The 20,425-nt window shown below is 43.6% G+C and overlaps 1 protein-coding gene across 3 annotated transcripts in view; it reads right to left on the bottom strand.

Moving 5' to 3' along the window:
- The window catches only part of KCNQ5 (potassium voltage-gated channel subfamily Q member 5), a 514,814-nt gene that overhangs the window by 180,200 nt on the left and 314,189 nt on the right, over positions 1 to 20,425 (bottom strand). The window lies entirely within an intron of this gene.

Below are 20,425 nucleotides of genomic sequence, written 5' to 3'. Positions count from 1 at the left end.
TAACTTGTTGGAACAAGGAGAGCTACAAATTGGTACCAAAGAAAAAAAACAACAGAAAGCAAAAGCATATAAGAGTTATAATAATATTTCTGAGGCCATCTTATGTTTACAATTCTAGATGTGATGTACCTTTAAAACAAAATTGGATCTGTTCATCTTATCATCTTTTAACACTCAGTTTGTCTAGATCAGCAAGAGCCTTGATATATAACATTTCTTTTTTTTTTGCATTGCCTGAAGAAAAACGTCCAGCTCAAAATCTCGTAAATCTCGTAATATTGAATATTATTTGTTTTCATTAAATCTCGCATCATGTCCATGCGCCTCCCACTTCAAAACAAGCAGCATGCAACACTCTTCAGTGTGTATGCCCCAACCCTTCAAGCAGATCCTGCAGAAAAGAACAAGTTCTATGCTGATCTACGCAACCTCGTACGGAAGACCCCTACAGAGGACAAGGTGATCATCCTTGGTGACTTCAATGCCAGAGTAGGTAAAGACTCGGAAGCCTGGAAAGGAGTACTTGGCAAATACGGCATTGGCAACTGCAATGACAACGGGCGCCTCCTGCTAGAATTCTGCATGGAGCACCAGCTCACCATCACCAACACTATCTTCCAGCAGAAGAACAGTCTGAAGACAATCTGGATGCACCCACGGTCCAAGCATTGGCACCTTATCGACTACATTCTGGTGCGCCAGAGAGACCTTCGAGATGTCTTACACACCCGAGTAATGCCCAGCGCAGAATGTCATACGGATCATCGTCTTGTACGCTGCAATCTCCGTCTTCACTTTAAACCCACACCCAGGAGAGGAGGTATCCCTCGGAGGAAGTTTCAGGTTGGCAGCCTCCAGTCAGCCGAAGTTAAAGCTGCCTTCCAGGCAAAACTCCAGTCAAGAATTGAGGACCCCAGTTGCCCCACAGACCCTTCTCCAGAAGCACTCTGGGAACACCTAAAAACTACCGTCCTGCAGATCTCTGAAGAAGTCCTCGGGTTCTCCACAAGGAAGAACAAGGGCTGGTTTGATGAGAACAATCAAGAGATCCAAGAATTACTGGCAAAAAAGAGATCTGCCTACCAAGCACATCTTGCTCAGCCCTCCTGCCCTGGGAAAAAAGCAACCTTTCGCGCTGCATGTAGCAACCTCCAGCGCAAGCTTCGAGACATTCAGAACGAGTGGTGGACCAAGCTTGCAGAGAGAACCCAGCTGTGTGCAGACACTGGTGATTTAAGAGGGTTCTACGAAGCCCTGAAGGCAGTATATGGTCCATCATATCAGGCTCAGAGTCCCTTGCATAGTGCAGACGGCCAAGTGCTCCTCACAGACAAGGCATCCATACTGAACCGGTGGTCGGAGTATTTTCGGGTTCTCTTCAGTGCCAACCGCGTAGTTCAAGATTCAGCAATCCACCTCACCCCACTTCAACCGGTGAAAACAGAGTTGGATGAGATCCCCACCCTAGAAGAGACTGTTAAAGCCATCAAGCAACTGAAAAGTGGTAAGGCAGCGGGAGTTGATGGAATTCCACCAGAGATCTGGAAGCATGGGGGCACAGTACTACATAGCTCACTTCACAAAGTACTTGTCACCTGCTGGGAACAAGGCAAATTACCACAGGACTTTCGCGATGCAATCATCATCACCCTATACAAGAACAAAGGGGAAAAGTCAGACTGCTCCAACTACCGGGGGATAACCCTGCTCTCCATCGCAGGCAAAATCCTTGCCAGAATACTCCTGAACAGACTGGTGCCCACCATTGCAGAAGAACTCCTCCCAGAGAGCCAGTGCGGCTTCAGAGCTAACAGGAGCACCACCGACATGGTATTTGTTCTCAGGCAGCTCCAAGAGAAATGCAGGGAACAGAACAAGGCTCTGTATGTGACTTTTGTCGACCTTACCAAAGCTTTCGATACCGTTAGCAGGAAAGGCCTGTGGCAAATCTTGGAACGTTTAGGATGTCCCCCAAGGTTCCTCAGCATGATCATCCAGCTACACGAAGACCAGCGAGGCCAAGTCAGACACTGCAACGACCTCTCGGAGCCCTTCCCAATAGGCACAGGTGTAAAGCAAGGCTGCATTCTCGCGCCAACTCTCTTTACGATCTTCTTTAGCATGATGCTTCAAAGAGCCGCAGTAGATCTAGATGATGACGATGGTGTCTACATCCGCTATCGCACCGATGGCAGCCTGTTCAACCTGAGGCGACTAAAGGCACACTCCAAGACAATGGAAAAACTCATCCGAGAGCTACTGTTTGCTGATGATGCTGCACTCGTCTCCCACTCGGTATCAGCTCTGCAGCATATGACGTCCTGCTTTGCAGAGGCTGCCAAGCTATTCGGCCTAGAAGTTAGTCTGAAGAAGACAGAAGTTCTCCACCAGCCTGCACCCCAGGAAGATTATCACCCTCCCTGCATCACTGTGGGTGAATCAGTTCTGAAGACAGTCCAGCAGTTCAGCTACCTGGGGTGCATCATCTCCTCAGATGCCAAGATCGACAAGGAGATTGACAACAGGCTGGCAAAGGCAAACCGTGCATTTGGCCGACTGCACAAAAGAGTGTGGAGCAACAAGCATCTGAAAAAAGGCACAAAGATCAATGTTTACAAAGCGGTTGTGATGACAACCCTCATCTACGGCTCCGAATCGTGGGTTTTATACCGTCATCACCTGCGACTCCTTGAGCGCTTTCATCAGCGCTGCCTTCGCACCATCCTCAACATCCACTGGAGTGACTTTGTGACCAACACTGAAGTCCTCAAGAGGGCGGAGGTTACCAGCATCGAGGCACTGCTGTTGAAGACGCAGCTGCGCTGGGCAGGGCATATTTTTAGGATGGAAAACCACCGCCTTCCCAAGATGGCCCTGTATGGCGAACTCTCCACCGGCCATCGAAATAGAGGGGCACCAAAGAAGAGGTACAAGGACTCCTTGAAGAAATCCCTTAGCACCTATCACATCAACCATCACCAGTGGTCTGACCTAGCCTCAGATCGCAAAGCATGGAGGCACACCATCCACCAGGCTGTCTCTTCCTTTGAGAACGCACGCATAGCTGGTCTTGAGGACAAAAGGAGATTGAGGAAGAATCGCACTGCTACAGGACCAACCCTAAATCAGACTTTTCCCTGCAGCCGCTGTGGCCGGACCTGCCTGTCCCACATTGGTCTTGTCAGCCACCAGCGAGCCTGCAGCAAACGTGGACTATTGCACCCTTCTTAAATCTTCGTTCGCGAAGCCAAGCCGAGAGAGATTAAATCTCAACATCTTAATTCAATGGCCACAAAATATCTACCAAATGTATTTGTCTTTGAAGGAGACCTCTGCTCAAAATATCTTCATTGGCTCAGAATGAGGTGGCCAATTACAGGCCAGTCCCCTGTTTACTTTTTCCAGGGAAGGTAATAGAGCATGTGGTGGCAGAACAGCCCCAGGGGTTTCTGCATGACACATCTGTCCTTCACCCATTTCAATCTGGATTCTGGCCTGGGTTTGGTACTGAGATGGCTTTAGCTGCACTGGAAGACAATCTGCCCAGTTGGCATTGTTGGACCTCTCAGCAGACTTTGACACAGCTAACTCCTCCATTCTTACTCACCAGCTCAAATATGAAGTTGGCATTAAAGGCATAGTCCTTTGGTGGTTTCACTAGTTTTTGCCTAACTGGATGCAAAGAGTCTCCGATAGAGATGCAGAATCAACTGGGTGAAGTTTGTCTTGTGGCGTACCAAAGGATTCTATTCTCTCACCCTTTGCTGTTTAAAATATACATGAGGCTGGTTAATGAGATTGTCCAAAGCTTTGGGTTGGGTGTCATCAATATTCAGATGGCACTCAGCTCTATATTTTGTCACCCAAGTCTCCAGATGCATCTGTCTTGGTTATGAACTAGTGTTTTGAGCCTGTGGTCAGGAACAAAATGAAGCTGAATCAGAGAAGGCATAGGTAATGCTGGTTGAGAAGGCTGAAATTCTAGAGGAACTGAATCCACTCATCCTAGAAGGAGTGATGTTGGCTTTTTCAGAGTATATTAAGAATTTGAGGGTGCTCATGGACCCTGCCTTCCTATTTGAAAAGCACATTGGCAGGATGGTCAGGAATCAGCCATGTCTAATTTGCCAACTATCTTGTTACCAAGACTCATCAGCCCATTTGGCCACATGGATCTTTGCTTCTATAGACTCATGGCTCAATTACTGCAACATACTGTATGTGGGGCTGCCCTTGAAGATAACCCAGAAACTACAATTGGTCCAGAATGCAGTAGCCCAACTTGGGGCTAGGCAACCAGGAACATACGTTGCCCATTTTGAAATGGCTACATTCTGTGAGTCTTTTTCCAAGTTCAGAGTGCTCATTGTGACAAGCCCTTCACAATCTGGGACCCACATATTTGAAGAACTATCTCATTCCATGTGTTCCTGTATGCCAACTATAGTAATTAAGCAACTCTCTGCTGGCTTTCCTGTTACTTAGGGTGGCCCATATAGCACTGACTAGCAAGCATTTCCATCATGACTCTGGCACTGTGTAATAGGCTCCCTGAAGAGGTGAGGAGACGCCCTCCTCGGAGATCTTTAAGAGGCACTTCAAGGCCTGCCTGTTTGCCAGGGCTTTTGAAAGAGTCTGAATTAGCAGGCATCTTTTAAGGAGGAGAGATTTTTTAAAAACATTTTTGGTTTTAAACTGAAAATGTTTTAAACTACTATTGTAAGCCACCTTGAACCCCAAGGAAAGGTGGGATATAAAGATTTTACTAAATAAATAAGTAAAATCTGTGGAAAGAGAATTGTAAATAGTATGAAGCATATTGACAATAAGGTTGTAGTTGTTATTAAATTTATTAATTACCCAATCCCTGTATTGGAGGGCCCTGAGCGATATACAACATATAATAAAAACATCAAAGTCATAAAACAGAATATATAAATAGCATAATAAAGTTTATAACTATTTCTCGTTCCAGACTGCTGACCTCCTTACAGGTAGGTGGGGGAGGAGCAAGCAAGTTTGGAGAGCAAGGGGGGAGGGATGCCAGCCAGTTTGGAAACCACTGCTGCCCTCAATCAAAAGCCTGGCTGGAGATAGTTTGCTACTAATACCACACAGATCTCCATCGTGGTCTCTGTGCTTCACACCCATGGGAGTAGGGCACTCATGGGTGTGAATGCACAAATGACTACTCAAATATCATCAGTTACAAGTAAGCAACCTGTTTTTCTTCAAACAATGTCCTTTCCAATCAATTTTCACAGCTCAAAATGTCCATGAAAACATTTATGTAATACCCAAACTCCAAATGGGTTCAAAAAGACCTGTGGGAAGACTATGCTGATGATGAAAAAGGCAAAATTAACAGAATTATCCAGGAAGCCACATAAATTGTAAGAGACCAGTTCATCATCACGTTTTTGGTTATAATTTGTTCAAACCAACAAATTCCACTTTTGAGGAATGTCTGAATGTGACACCAGACAATATATCTAATATGAAATAGTCTCTTTTTTGGAAAACCATTTTGTCCAGGAGCTAATAAGAGTTCTACATCATTTCATAACCTTCAGGGAAGTTTGCATTAATGCTGTTATTTTCTTCATATGACTTATTCTCAATGAAGCAAGGAAGAATATTGGTAAACTTGGAGCCATTACCTTTAATTTTGCAATGTTTACATTAGTGATTGAAATAGATTTATAATTTATTTAATTAAACAAAAAGAAGTTTGAAAGGCTACTTTCAAGGCCATTATGAAATGTTGATACTAGAGGAGAAGTTTCATGGGTGTATTTTAGGCTTCCCAACCCCTGGATTAGCAGCCTAATCCCACGCTCTCTAAAAATCTGATAGCGGGGGTAGGGGGGGATGGAACGGCGTCGTGTCTCTTTCCCTGCCTGGCTTCAGGCTTCTCCCTTCCTCCGGGTCAAAGACCCGCCCACTGCCGGCCTGCTATTCGCTCCAGTCTGGCCTCCCTTCACGAGGTGCATGCTGGGACTTGTAGTCCTTGCATCCTCTCATGTCTGCTGAGCATTATTCTCTATGTGGAGATTGATTCTCATAGGGTATAATGGGGAATTGATCTGGAGGTTTCGGGGGCTCTGGGGGAGCTATTTTTTGAGGTAGAGGCACCAAATTTTCAGTATAGTATCTAGTGACTCTCCCCAAAGTATCTCCCAAGTTTCAAAACAATTGGACCAGGGGGTCCCATTCTATGAGCCCCAAAAGAAGGTGCCCCTATCCTTCATTATTTCCTATGGAAGGAAGACATTTAAAAAGGTGTGTGGTTCCTTTAAATGTGATGGCCAGAACTCCCTTGGAGTTCAATTATGCTTGTCACACCCTTGTTCCTGCCTCCACCCCGATGTCTCCTGGCTCCACCCCCAAAGTCCCCAGATTTTTCTTTAATTGGACTTGGCAACCCTAGTGTATTTATGTGGTATGAGGTTTTCAGTTTATGACTTGGGTTTTAGTCAAGACAATTGGACATTAGTACCTGATTATCGAGTAGACTTCAGGAACAAAGGAAGTGCTTACTTTAGAATATACCTCAAGTTAAAAATGTTTCATACATGAAGTTAAAACACTGAGTCTATCTATTTAGTACAACAGCAGCACAACTGATTTTACTCTTAAGATAAAAGCCAACAGACAGCTTTATGTCAGATTTGGCAGCTGCAAGGATTCTTAGATTTATGCAAACAAATGGTTAGCAAGATAAGCAGCAAGAACAGAAAGACAATAAGAAAGATGGATGAAAATGCATGTGTGTATCACTCCTTTTAAAATGGTTGTTAAACCAACATAGTTTTATTGTAATTAAAAGAATACTGGTTGGACAACTAAAAATGTGATCCTAAGAACATTAATTTTTATGACTGCATTTCCCTGAAGTAGATTACGAGATGGACTAAGTAGTCTAATACCTCATTTCAGAAATGCTTTAGACATAATATAGAATTGGACTTCTCCAAGATGAAAAATACTTCCTACAAGCACTGAGTGAAACCTGAGGCTGAAATGTTATCCTTCCTTACTGAACTACCATCAAACATTGTTTTAATAAAATCTGTTAACTTATATCATACCGTTATGTGGTGTCTAAATTATATACTGACATCTTAATTAACTGCTGATAGATCCAAAACAACAAAGAATCATAACACTTTTTTACATTCAGAGATCATAAACTCAAGCCACTATTGCCATCTCTTCAGTCTGAAACTAAGCTGAAAGAGATCTAGAGCAGATGTGTCAACCAAGGAGAACTGGGGTTGCTCTGCCACCATTCTCTCTATTATCTTGCCTATAAAATGTATATTAGATACTGAATGATAATGTCCACAACCTTGTTCTTCAGTATTTTTTTTTAAAGTAATAAACAAACAACTACTTCATTAAGTAAATGAAGAAAAACACCCTGAGGCAATGATTGATTCAAAAGGACATTAGCTTGGGATGCCAGCCTCCACGTGGCACCTGGGGATCCCTTGGAATTACAGCTCATCTCTATCACAAGCCAAAGTCAGTAAAACTAAGAAGCACAGAATACCTGACATCCTATCAGCATCAGAGTCGCCATAAAACTATTTTGGAGGCTAAAGGAGAGATGACTTGGGGCTGATGTTGCCCAGACGGTGTTGTTCATGAGCCATTCATAACCAGTGTTGTTTCGGCTTCTAGGTGAACAATGGGTATCTTTCTCTCTCCCTGGTTGCTGCAGTGGCAGCCCATGTTATGAGCCCCAGGCCAAAAGTCCTTTGGCTCCTGCCTTTGGTCTCAGCCTTGGATTCAAAAAGAGAAGTTCCTCACCTGGAAAATATGGGAGGATGGGCGGAGCAAGCAAACAATCAGCAGCACATCCTAAATCCACAAAACTGCACTACATTCAGAACTTGGGTAGACACTAACAAGGTCTCCATTCTCTCTTCTGCCACAGTCTTGGATTTTAAAGAACTTTCTCAAGTGATTATTTTATATTTTATTGCCACAATTCCTTGTTAATGTAGTTCTTTTACAGCATAAAATTCTTATAGGGAAACATATTTTTAAACAGCCAGATTCTACTCATGAAGCCTAAGGTTCAAAATACAATTAAAAGATAGAATTGCAAACTCTGATTTAAAAACAAAACTCCTGTGTACAGCACTGACAATATTGAGTGTGTCAAGGCAGTCAGGAGGTTTGAAGGAATCTAGTACAAAGTTTCTGAAATATCATTATTTTGCAATAATGTATTTTGGGATGAGAACTGGAAAAATGAATATATTACAAACTGAAGCATTACTATTTATATTTTGACACCATGTTTGACAATTACAGTGGAGATTAATGTTAGGGTTTAGAATTAGTGTGGGGGTTTCTGCTCTTGTCCCATTCTTTTTACTTTAAACTTCTAGGAAAACAATAGATAAGCAGGCTTAAATTCTATAAAAGGAAAGAAATGCAACTATCAAAGCAAGCTGTCCAGGCTGTAACAATGAAAGACTTTAGATGATCATTCAGACTGTCAAGGCACAAAACAATGAGACAAACTGATTTCATAGCCATGAACTTAAACAATACTGAAGGTTCCTGGGTCAGAATTACATGTGGATAGAACAGGAGCCTCATCTTGTTTCTTCATTCCTAACCTAATGACCATCCCAGGCTGTAAAGTTATTCATGTGAGTTTACTCATTCACACATGCAAGCCCTTCTGCAGGACTGGTTCAAAGTCTTTTGTCACCCCAAGCATGACACATTTTCCCCTCCCCTGCAGATTATTTCATAAACAATAGAAAACATGGGAGATATATATTTAACGTTAAATATACTGGCTTAGATCTATCATAGTTTACTGTTGTTGCAATTATTTTTGCACACAGAGCATGACTTTCTCACCTTCCTGCTCCTGGGGAAGCCCCAAATGTCTCTGCATTTTATGCTTCTAAGTTATGTCATTATCATCCAGAAGGCCTAATATTATCAGGTTATATGTACCATTTGAGAACTACAGTTATTTGTGAGATGTTGGTGTGATTTTTTTGGAAATTATTTGTGAAGTTTCACTCACAGAAGAATCTCCAGATAATCAGTTCCATAGGAAGGGGGGAGCATAAGCAGTGATTAAAGGTTTGCCCCTGTTGCTACGGCACCCCAAGTGGTTGCTTGAAAACAGAGCCAGAACTGCCAATCTGAGCACTTCTGGACACAACTTTTAAAAAAATTGTCTGCTTTCGTGTGAGGTTTGTTTTATGGATATTTTTATGATGCATATATCCCATGGCTTGTTTAAATGGCTTTTTGTTTTTTATATTATGATCATTAGTTTAATTGTAGGCTGCCATGAGCAGGACTCTGATGAAGTGGCATAGAAATCTTATACACACACATACTACTAAGCTACATTTCAAAGGAATTCTAGCATACAATCATTGTTTTATTTTGCTTTGTGTTTGGTACTCAGTTGGTATATGGACTGTGTTTATTTGTGTTCATCTGATATAATGTAAGTTTGGTCGTTTTCGCACTCACCTTAATCAGCAGCGACGACCCTCTTCACCGCGCAGGATCTGCGCAGATTTCGCACTAATTGCCGCGGAGCACCCAGAAGAGCCAGAAAGTCCCGGTGCTTTTGCAGCGCAAACGGAAACCGCCAAAAACCAGTTTCCGTTTGCGCCGCAAAAGCGCCGGGACTTTCCGGCTCTTCTGGGTGCTCCACGGCAATTAGTGCGAAATCCGCGCAGATCCTGCGCGGTGAAGAGGGTCGTCGCTGCTGATTAAGGTGAGTGCGAAAACGACCTATGTTAAAAGAGAGGGTTCATTATTAGTGTTGTATATATGACTTGAATTGTATCTGTGATATGGAATTCTTGCCTGGCTCATTGGAGCCTGTAGGACTGAGCTTGGGGACTCAGGAACAATAGGCAGTAGGATCTAAATTCTACTGCCTGCTCCGATCACGATCCCCCTGCCGGTTGAATGGTCCAATAGCATGCTAGCACAGGAATTTTGTGTGTATATATAGTTGGCCCTGTAGGCCCAGTTTTCAGTCTTCTAAGGCAGCGCTATACCATGCTGTATTCAATAAAAGAGCCATGTTCACTACCACCTCACCTCATCATTGCAGAAGAACCCACTATATTATAGTGGCGACGAAGGTGGGATCCTGGTAAGCGAGGCCATCAGCCATCAGGCCACATCGTACACCGCTGAATCTGCATCAAGCCCTGTGCACTGCAGCGCCCACGCTGACAATGGCTGCTATGCCAGGAACGATTCGAGAGTTTGACATGACCAGCCCCGAGCGATGGGAGTCATGGTTGGAATGATTGGAGAATTTAATCCACTACCATGGGGTCCAGGGGGTGAAGAAGAAATTGCTACTACTCAGCTCGTGTGGAATGAACACCCAGGAGCTGGCGCAGGGGCTAATGGCACTGACTACCCTCAAGGACACCTCCTTTGAGGACATCGCCGCCGCCCTGACAACCCATTTCGCTCCACAGCTGACGTTCCTCGCCTGCCGTTTTGATTTTTTCCGAGTGCCTTGAGGGATCATTTTTGGGCTGCGGGACAAGAAGCTGCGGAGGATGTTGCTCGGGAAAGATGATGTGGACCTCGCTAAGGCAATGAAAGAGGCTATCGCCTATGAGAAGTTGCGTAAAGTGCATGTTGGCCGTGGCCCACCAAAACACCTCATCATCTTCGGATTCGGATGATGTGGGGGGAGACGACACACTCAAATTCCACTACTCAGCCACAAAGGGCCAGCAGCCACGGGAAACCATGCCTGCGCCTGCCCAGGAGTGTGCCAGCTGCAGGGAGCATCACGAGCGCCGTTCCTGCCATTTCTGGGACACCGTTTACCACCAGTGTGAAAAGACAGGTCATCTCACCCGAGTCTGCCGAGAGAGCGCCACATGAAGGATGAGCAAAAAGAATGGCCACCGTCCTGAGGTCGCCCTTGTTGAAGACATCAACACCGTCCATGCATCAGGCAGGTATGAGACATCACCATGCTGTCCCCTGATAAACTCAAAACAATGGTGTTCATTGAGGGTGCTCCATGTAGAATGGAGATTGACTCTGGGGCTACCCACACCATTATATCGACCCAGAATCTTAAGAAACTGTGATGGGGGGAGGGGACTCAAGCTATGCCAGTCCTTTGTAGTCATCCAGGATTTCCAGAAATGGGCGATTGGCATCCTAGGGGCTGGGATAGTCAAAGTATAGTATGGAAAATTCTCGGGTAACCTTCCCTTGCTGGTAGCCGGGGGGAACCTGAGCAGCCTACTAGGCCGGGCTTGGTTCGCACCCCTGGGGATCTGGGTAGAGGGAATCCACCATGCCCCAGTGAGCATGGATTTCCAGGACATATGTGAGAAGTTTCCATCCGTTTTTGACGGAACCCTGGGAACATACACAGGTCCCCCCGTATCGCTACAGATCAACCCCAATGTGCAGCCCATATGGCTGAAGGCCCAGGATTCATGATGCGATCGAGTCTTGGGTTGCCCAATGCTAGCCCTGCCAGGAGACACAGCTGGTGCCTCCCTGAGCTCTGGTACAGCACTGGGAGTCCACATGAAATCCCTGGTCCCGCTTGCACCTGAACTTTGCGGGGCCCTTCCAGGGACAAACATTCTTTTTAATTGTGGACTCATGCTTGAAATGGCTGGAGGTGTTTCCAGTGGCTTCCACCTCCTTCCGGGCTGCCATCAGCGGCCCCTGCTGGGTGTTTGCCACGCATGGCCTTCCAGACACACTGGTTTCAGATAACGGAGCAGTCTTCGCTTTGGGGGAGTTCCAGGACTTCTGTGCCCAAAACCTCATTAGACATGTCAGCCCCCTTCCATCCAGTCATCAACGGCCAGGCCGAAAGGATGGTGCGGACAACTAAAGAATCACTCCACCACATCATCCACGGGGACTGGGAGGCCCACCTTGCAGAATTCTTATTATCCCAGCATATTATCCCCTCCACTGCCACAGGCTGCAGCCCAGCCGAACTTCTCATGGGCCGCCGGTTAACCACCCTACTAGACTGGTTACATCCAGACAGAGTCCTCAACCTGCAGGAGGTTCCAGAGGTAGTTTGAACACCCCGGGGGTTAGATACTGGAGACCTGGTTATGGCTAAGAAATCTTTTTTTTGGGGGGGCTGCTTGGATTCCAGAAAGGGTTGCTCGGGTGTTGGGGTCCCTGATGTATGAGGCAACGACAGGGGGGGGGCACTCTAAGGCAGCACATAGATCAGTTGAAGTCTCGAAAGGTCCCCGATAAGGAGGTCAAGGATTACAGTCCTGATGACCTGCCGGCTGCTTCCACTCCTTTTCCGACAATCGCAGCCAAGTCAGAAACACAGGGCCCCACCCTCCCGGCAGGGCCGACAGTCGCAGAAACCAGGGAATCGCTGGCTGAAAGCAATGCAGTGCCTGCTCCCCCGCTCACTGCCACCGCGGTGCAAGCGCCCCGCCATCCACTCTGGTGCTCAGGTGGTCCATGCAGGAGCATCACAAGCCAACCTACCTCGGGGACTATGTCAGCTAGGCTTGCAAACTTGGGGGGAAGGGATGTTGTATATGTGACTTGAATTGTATCTATGATACGGAGTTCTTACTTGGCTCATTGGAACCTGTAGGACTGAGTTTGGGGACTCAGGAACATTAGGCAGTAGGATCCAAATTCTACTGCCCTGCTCCAATCATGAGCCCCCTGCTGGTTTGAATGGTCCATTGGCATGCTTTTGCAGAAATTTTGTGTGTCTATATGAGGCGGATGAGAGGTGATATGATTACCATCTTCAAGTACTTGAAGGGCTGTCATATAGAGGAGGGTGTGGAATTGTTTTCTGTGGCTTCAGAAGGTAGGACCAGAACTAATGGGTTGAAATTAAATCAAAAGAGTTTCCATCTCAACATTAGAGTGTTGAGTGATTCCTCAGTGGAACAGGCTTCCTTGGAAGGTGGTGGGCTCTCCATCCTTGAAGGTTTTTAAACAAAGGCTAGATGGCCATCTGACAGCAATGAAGATCCTGTGAATTTAAGGGGAGGTATTTGTAGGTTTCCTGCATTGTGCAGGGGGTTGGACTAGATAACCCAGGAGGTCCCTTCCAACTCTATGCTTCTATGATTCTATATAGTTGGCCCTGTAGGCTCAGTTTTCTGTCTTCTAAAGCAGTGCTATACCACGCTGTATTCAGTAAAAGAGCTATGTTCACTACCACCTCACCTCATCATTGCAGAAGAATCCACCATATTATAATTAGTAAAACAATGCGGAGGATTTTATATGTGGAAGAAAGGAAGAGATACAAAAGTATACAATCTGAGGTCACTCAGTACTCTCCCAGTTTAGTCTGTTTTCTGTAGTGCTGCACCAGAAGATCTTTCAGAACAAAAATTTGCTATTGAAGACTTTAGTTGAGCCCTTTTGAGTTATATTATTTATACTTCCCTTGGTTCATAAATGCCACAAGAATCAGCTTTGCAATACTATTGACATATGCCTGTCATTAATTATTATATTAGTATGGAAGTTAATATTTCCAATTGAGAGAGAATGTATAAAAGCATGACAGAGTTGGCTCACTTCCTAAAGTGATCTATTTTCCATTGATTTTGGGTTCTCTGCTACATATTCACTAATTGGCTTGCAGTTATGCTCAACTTTTGCAGTTCGTGCTTTCTGCTTGTGCACATACAACTTGGTGGTGTTTAACTTCATGATGGGAGAGTTTAAACAGTACACCCACCCAGGCAGCAGACCTTTTGCCTTTTCACAGTCATCAGCCTTGTGACATCATGAGGCTCTGAGATACCAAAACCCTAACAAGTCTGCATACTGGAAAGCAGAAGCAGAGAGGAAGGGAGAGCTCTCCAATGGAAAAACAGGGATCTGGTGATACCTAAGAGGCGTGTGTGTGCGTGTGTGTGTGAAGTGCCACCATCATTTTCTCTCAGCATCACCACCAGTTTGCCCCCTAGAAATGTGGTGAGGGGGATGGTGGTAGAGGGAATGGGCACACATGGTGGCTGTCATTCATCCTATCTCTATACAACATCTGTTATCAAACTGAGAACAATATGGTAGATCCTCCAGTCAAAAGATCCTTCTTCCAACTTAAATGGCTTTTCCTCCAACAGAAGACTCACTTAATTTGGAGGAAAGCTCCCTAGGTTGGAAGGAGGCTTCAAACTTGGGCTAAAAGAAAAGGTGGGGTATAGATATTTGACTAAATAAATCAGTGGGGTGACAGGAAAGGTAAGATCCACCCCAGTAAAATACCATATTTACCTGACAGGAACAAAGTTTGAGTCCAGTGGCACCTTTAAGATCAACCAAGTTTAATTCTGGGTATAAGCTTTTGTGTGCATGCACACTTCTTCAATAGACTTACTCAAGCATTATAGGAGGAGGGGAGGGGTTAGTTGCAAGGATGAGCTAATTAGACTCAAGCTGCGTAAGTAACTGAGCAATAAGTATAGCTAAGATTGGATTAACACAGTTGATAAGACCTTTGAATAGGAGCATATTCACATACAGATAATAACAGAGTTAACAACAGATGTGAGAATTAAGTTTGAGTCCACTGATACCTTTAAGACCAAAAAAGTTTAATTCTGGGTATAAACAAGAAGTGAGTAAGCATGAGTCATGAGATAAGAACCCAATATCTCTGTTAAGCCCTGGGAATTTCATTGTCCTGAGTGTTGAAAGAAAGACAGTGTTGAATGAAAGAGACACACACCCTTTAAAAATGTTATGTATGCAGAAAAAATATTACTGGACATAACTGTAACTCAGGGGTGGCCAACGGTAGCTCTCCAGATGTTTTTTGCTTACAACTCCCATCAACCCCAGGCATTGGCCATGCTGGCTGGAGCTGATGGGAGTTGTAGGCAAAAAACATCTGGACAGCTACCGTTGGCCACCCCTGCTGTAACTTGTATATCAATGTTAGACAACACCCACCCACCCCTTTCATGGCATATCTGGAAAAAAACCTAGTCTTGCATCAGAGTAACTAATGTATTCTTTTAACATTTTCCGGCAAAAGCATTTTCACAATGTGATGTTCAACTTGCTTTACGTTCCATATAAAGTATTAATTGTTAAAGCTATATATTATACTATCCAGCCTTTCAGTAAAAACTTGTTTGCACAGGCAATTTCATTTTCTTTACCCTCTGTATTAATTGTCCTATTAGAATAGGCTCTACAGGGGAAGATCTACTATGAAAGTAATGAAGCTTAAGCTTCAGGGCCTATAATCCTGGAGGCGCCCTGAAGTAACTTAAACAATTTTTCAACAAAATTGATGGAGTTTTTTAAAAAGTGTTTGTTATTAAAATAAGGCTATTTTAGTAACAGAATCATTATCCAATGGGTTGAAGTACTTGACATTGACCTTAGAATATGCTCTAATACCCATTTCATAAGGACTCAAGAAGTCCCTGCAACTAGTCAAATTTCAATTTTTTTCTTGGGAGCTTGCAGCACTCAAACTTCCAGTTGTGGTCTTTGCTATGTTTTATTTCATCATTCATGCATGTATATAATGTTTCCCTAATTTTCATCCCCTATAACTCATAGTCTAGGATTTTTTTATTCACACAAGTGACTTTGACATGTGAGATAACCAGTATAGCAATTTTAATCAAAATCTGAGATGTAGTGGATAATTTTAAAAAATTGTGGTGACCTGCCATAAAAAAAGCCCACTGAAAAAGATAACAGAGATTACACAGTCCTTATTGCTGGTGGGAAGGGGCTCACTGTATGACGCATTTTCAAGGGCTCCACCCCTCCACCCTGTTCTCTGCTATTTGGGTCTCAAGGTCCTTGCAAGGGTAGCAAGACTTAGATGTTGCCCTATTGTTGCTGGTTCAAACTTCAGGGCCCCACAAATGTAAGTCCTCCACTGTGCTATACTTTTATCAAGCACTATTCAAGCTAAAAATCCTTTCTTCTTATGCCACAGGTGAGTTTTCTATTCCCTGCCAGAGTGACTCTGAACATTATTATCATTCTTTTACTGACTTCTCCAGAGTGATTCCTAAAACAATTTTTCTGGTGGGAAGCACTATGTCGTGATTCCTTCAGTGTGGTACTTCAAGTATTATGGCCCCAAGCCATTGAGGGCCTTAAAGGTAAGAACCAGCACTTTGGTGCCTAGAAACAGATGGGCAATTCGTGCAGATCTTTCAGCACTGGGGTATATGATCCCTGCATTCCATCCCTGACAAATGTACCAAATGAAGTTTCTGGACAACTTTCAAAGGAAATTTTTAAAAATGCTTCTCTTTTGCTCTCATTCAATGACAATGACAACAACATAGTCATAGGGACTCTGTCAGTTTCGCCAGATCCACACAGGAACACAGTTCTGCAAGACTTAATTGTGACAACAGAAAATAACACTCAGTGCATTCAATAAAATGAACTTTGAGTTAAAAATATGTCGCTATTGCCTGGTCCTTCAAGTATGATATTACAAGCATTTTATCAAGGTCAAGAAGAAAATTACTGCCTTTGATGAAGAGGCATAAAACATTTTTCCAGTGTGCTTTAATAAACAGACTTTTTATATACTATTGTATATTAACAGTGTAATCTGATGCAAAGTTACTGCAATCTAAGCTCTTTGAAATCAATGCACTTAGTGACTCTGCAAAGTGACTCTGCAAAGAACTGTATTGTCCACAACAGTTGAGTTTCACCCAATTTTGTAGAATTATGCTAGATCAACACCATGTTTAAAATATGGTTATTTGTATTAATATGTAAAAAATAATAATTCTGAACCTCAGATAAAAGTTCTGCAACAAGGAAAAAAGTTGTAATATTCCACTTGCATCAATTTTTCAACATTTTAGAATGTCAGATCAACCGCTAAAATCACTATCTTAAGATAGTGGCATCTGAATTATTTTTGTTAAATATGATGCCACAAATAACCAATAAGAATTGTAGATATTTGATAATACATATTGTAACTGCAGCTAGAATTAATCTTTGCCATACACTGGAAAAAGAGAGAAATACCAACTATAGAAGAATTGCTACAGAAAATATTAGAAACAGCTGAAATGGACATATTCACAGACGTTTTAAAGGATAAACCTAAACACGAAGCACTGGAGAGATGGACTCCTTTTTATGAATGGATAAAGAAGTGATGAAAATGGGACTTTTTCTTAGAGTTTAAAGGCAATAGTATTCTTCTATCCAATCTGGAAGTTTACCATTTATGGGTTGAAAGAGAGTAAAGACATTGTTTTAAGAAATATATTATATGTTCTCATCCCTCCTTCCTCTTTTTTCTGTTCTCCCCTTCCCCTTGGCTCCCCTCCTCTCCAATTATACTTATATAATAAAATCTATTGAACCGGAGAAAGATAGTGGCATCTGTCATGACTGTTTTGTATAGACAGAGACAGAGGCATTTAGTGAATGCTACATGTGATGCATCCTCCTAGACAGGGGTGAGGAACAGTGGCTCTCCAGATGTTTTTTGCCTACAACTCCCCTTGTAGGCAAAAAACATCTGGAGAGTCACTGCTCCCCACCACTGTCCTTGAAGTTTTAAAAACTTCTGTGTTCTATGTTCAAGTAACAATCTTGGCTAATGTTTTAGTAAAAACTTTGCAGGTCTCATTTTACTCCTTCTTGCATTTATTCTGGCTCTCTTGAATGTAAAGGTAAGATTATAAAATAAATGTACAAATGTAAATGAAAGCAATAAAGCAAAACTTCCTTCACACATATCAAGAGAAATGATGTGTCATGTTTAAAATTGCACAATCATGTTATCTCACTTATTTTAGTTGCTTTGCAAGAAGCAGAAAAAGCAGCATCCGTACTTCAAAATGTAATATGCTGCAGGTATGGAAGATAGCAGATAGGAGAGCAATTTGATCTGCAGAAAATATCAAAAAGTACATTCTTTCATCTAAGCAGAATATCCATAGAACATCCTTGTGGTGTTCATCAGAATTATAATTGCAAGCAAAGAAACTGCTCTAGCAGCCATAATAAAATTTACAACTAGCCACAGCTTCACACTTTACAACAGCTGTAGGAAACACTTTCATTGCATCTGGAAAACGTGGCTGAGTTAAGTTCTGCAGACAAATGTACGCATAGTATAACATACAAGTCCAGCTCAAACATCATGATTCAGTTCTTGAATTGTAGCCTGACTGTTTTGGAGGGTGGACTCCATTATACTCTCCAGGCTCCACCACTAGGCTTTCCAATCTCCAGATCCCAGTGGGGGATCCCCCAGTTTTACAGACTCCCCCCCCACCCCCAGCCAGCTGGCCCGTGGGGCAAAGCCCTGCCTGCCCCCACAGTCACCATGTATCTCTAGAGCTCTGGCAGGTTTAGAAACCTGCAAACAGGTACATTTTTAAAATGTGTGCCTTTAAAGTTGAGCAGGAAGCAGGAAACAGGAAGCGCTTCATGGGGAAGGGTCAGCAGCAGTTTCTCAGAGCACAGCCCCTCCGTTTGTTTTGCTTTCGTTTTCAGAGCAAGTAAAGTTGTGGAGGAACCGGACCCAGTAAGTGTGTATGTGTGTGTGTGTGTGTGAGAGAGAGAGGAGGGGGCAGGGGATTCCCCGGTTTGGAGGCCCTCCTCCTGCTTTAGAAAATAGGGGTGGGAAATGTATACTGGGCATTCTATTATTCCCTATGGAGAACGATTCCCATAGGGAATAATGAGGAATTAATCTGCGGGTATCTGGGGCTCTGGGGGGATGTTCTTTTAGGTAGAGGCACCAAATTTGCAGCATAGCATCTGATGCCTTTCCTCAAAACACCCTCCAAGTTTCAAAAGGATTTGACCGGGGGGGGGGCAATTCTATGAGCCCCCAAAGAAGGTGCCCCTATCCTTCATTATTTCTAATGGAGGAAAGGCATTGAAAAGGTGTGCAGTCCCTTTCAATGTGATGGCCAGAACTCCCTTTGGAGTTCAATTGTACTTGTTCCAACCTTGCTCATGACTCCACCTCCAAAGTCCCCAGATATTTCTTGAATTAAACTTGGCAACCCTGTCCACCACTAAACCTACAGGAATTTCTCATTCCAGAGTTGTTGTTGTTGTTATTTATTTGATTTACTGAATCACCTCATCCCAGCTAGTGCTGGGCTCTGGGTAACTTACAACAATAAATACAATACAATCATATAAAAACCAGGAAAAAAATAACTAATATTAAAGCATAAACCTGATGGCATCCTCTTAATATTCTCCTAAACCAGATTCCTAGCATTGGGAGAGACCCCACTGAGGTGGAGGAGGGAGGTGGCAGCTAATCGAAAGCCCGGTGGAACATCTCTGCCTTACAGGGCCTGCAGAACTGAAGATCTCGCAAGGTCCTTATGTTCTTTGGCAGAGAGTTCCACCAGGACTGAAAAGCTGACAACACTAGTTCTGTTACTTGGACAAGAGCTCTTGAGTGAATGGAAATGTTCTGTAGGATCCAACCCCACGTATAAATAATTTTTAATAACTGATTTTGATATAGTCAGTCAAAAAATATTCTGGGTTTTTATAATTATTTTTGAGGGAATTAGGACTATTTTAAACTATAAACTAGGGATGCCAGTCCCCAAGTGGGGGCAGAGGATTCTCTGATTTTTTGGGTGCCCCCAGATGCCTGCCAGCTGGCCAGCAGTGAAGCTTGCTCCCAACAGTTATCTGCAGCCCCCATTTGTATATGTCTGCCCTGCAATCCATGAATTTGAGGCTTGCTGGGCAGTGGTGCATGGCACCTGTTCTTTTCAAGCAGGGGTCACCAGTTCCTGCCCTGCAAGTGGCAAATTTGTGGTTTGATGGACAGGTGTGTGGGGCACCTGCTTTCCCCCTAACCATTTAAAGGGAAGGTTCCCTTTAAATGGTTGAGGGAAAGTGGGAGTGTGTGCACACAGCTATGTGTCTCTGACACACTGATGTCACTCTGTGTGACATCATCACAAAGGGAATGGCCTTCCCCTCCTGGAAAGCCCCCAAAATCCCAGTGCTGGGGAGAAGATGGGATCTGGCAACCGTACTATAAATCTTCTCAACAGATACCAGGTTTTCTAAGGATAGTGAGTGTCTAGACTTTGAGTTTGCTGCTGCGAGATACGTTTTATGGTGCACAACAGGCAAAATTATATATTAACCACAAAGAGGATTTATTTATTTACAGATTGGTTTCCAGGAACAGATCAACAGCACAGGACTCCCAATAGACAGAAGAGAAACCTGGCTGAGGCATGTTAATTTAGAGAGTAGTTTCAATTTGCTTTAATGTTTTCAAGTATAAACAGGCTTTCACTGATTAGCCACTAAGTTGGATCCTAACACACAGAGAATTCCACCCACACCATCCTGTCCTTTCCCAAGAGTAAAACTAAATGGCACAAGGTCTGCTCATCACCAGAGACAG

Source organism: Heteronotia binoei, chromosome 1 (genome assembly GCF_032191835.1).
Source record: "Heteronotia binoei isolate CCM8104 ecotype False Entrance Well chromosome 1, APGP_CSIRO_Hbin_v1, whole genome shotgun sequence".
NCBI classification, from domain to species: domain Eukaryota; kingdom Metazoa; phylum Chordata; class Lepidosauria; order Squamata; family Gekkonidae; genus Heteronotia; species Heteronotia binoei.
This window is presented reverse-complemented; position numbering and strand designations above follow the sequence as displayed.